We start from the raw sequence: 1,353 nt of genomic DNA on the forward strand, positions 1-1,353 counted from the left end.
CCCCAAAGGGCACTCCAAACAAAATAAAAAAATATATTTTTTGTGTTTGTGAATTGTGTGCGCAGTAGTCGCACGTGCACCAACAAAGTAGTGCCAAGCGTAGCGCCTGTGTCATAGGTAAAGGGCCGGCTGGCTTGACCATTAAAGGGTGCTGTAACCCCCAAAGTACACTCCAAACAAAAAAAATATATATTTTCTGTGTTTGTGAATTGTGTGCACTGTGGCTGCACGTGCATCAACAAAGGAGCAGTGCCAAGCGTGCGCCTGTGTCCCATAGGTAAAGGGCCAGCTGGCTTGACCGCTAAAGGGTGCTGTAACCCCCAAAGGGCACTCCAAACAAAATAAAAATATATTTTTTTGTGTTTGTGAATTGTGTGCGCTGTATCTGCACGTGCATCAACAAAGTAGTGCCAAGCGTGCGCCTGTGTCATAGATAAAGGGCCGGCTGGCTTGATCGTTAAAGGGTGCTGTAACCCCTAAAGGGCACTCCAAACAAAATAAAAAAATATATTTTTTTGTGTTTGTGAATTGTGTGCGCAGTAGCCGCACGTGCATCAACAAAGTAGTGCCAAGCGTAGCGCCTGTGTAATAGGTAAAGGGCCGGCTGGCTTGACCATTAAAGGGTGCTGTAACCCCCAAAGTGCACTCCAAACAAAATAAAAAAATATTTTTTTTTGTGTTTGTGAATTGTGTGCGCAGTAGCCACACGTGCATCAACATAGTAGTGCCAAGCGTAGCGCCTGTGTCAGGTAAAGGGCCGGCTTGCTTGACCATTAAAGGGTGCTGTAACCCCCAAAGGGCACTCCAAACAAATTAAAAATATATATTTTTTGTGTTTGTGAATTGTGTGCGCAGTAGCCGCACGTGCATCAACACAGTAGTGCCAAGTGTAGCGTCTGTGTCATAGATAAAGGGCCAGCTGGCTTGACCGTTAAAGGGTGCTGTAACCCCCAAAGGGCACTCCAAAGAAAATAAAAAAATATTTTCTGTGTTTGTGAATTGTGTGCACTGTGGCTGCATGTGCATCAACAAAGGAGCAGTGCCAAGTGTGCGCCTGTGTCCCATAGGTAAAGGCCAGCTGCCTTGACCGCTAAAGGGTGCTGTAACCCCCAAAGGGCACTCCAAACAAAATAAAAAAATATATTTTTTTGTGTTTGTGAATTGTGTGCGCTGTAGCTGCACGTGCATCAACAAAGTAGTGCCAAGCGTGCGCCTGTGTCATAGGTAAAGGGCCGGCTGGCTTGACCGTTAAAGGGTGCTGTAACCCCCAAAGGGCACTCCAAACAAAATAAAAAAATATATTTTTTGTGTTTGTGAATTGTGTGCGCAGTAGCCGCACGTGCATCAACAAAG

Source organism: Taudactylus pleione, unplaced genomic scaffold (genome assembly GCF_031769625.1).
Source record: "Taudactylus pleione unplaced genomic scaffold, aTauple2 ptg001224l, whole genome shotgun sequence".
In the NCBI taxonomy this organism is placed as follows: domain Eukaryota; kingdom Metazoa; phylum Chordata; class Amphibia; order Anura; family Myobatrachidae; genus Taudactylus; species Taudactylus pleione.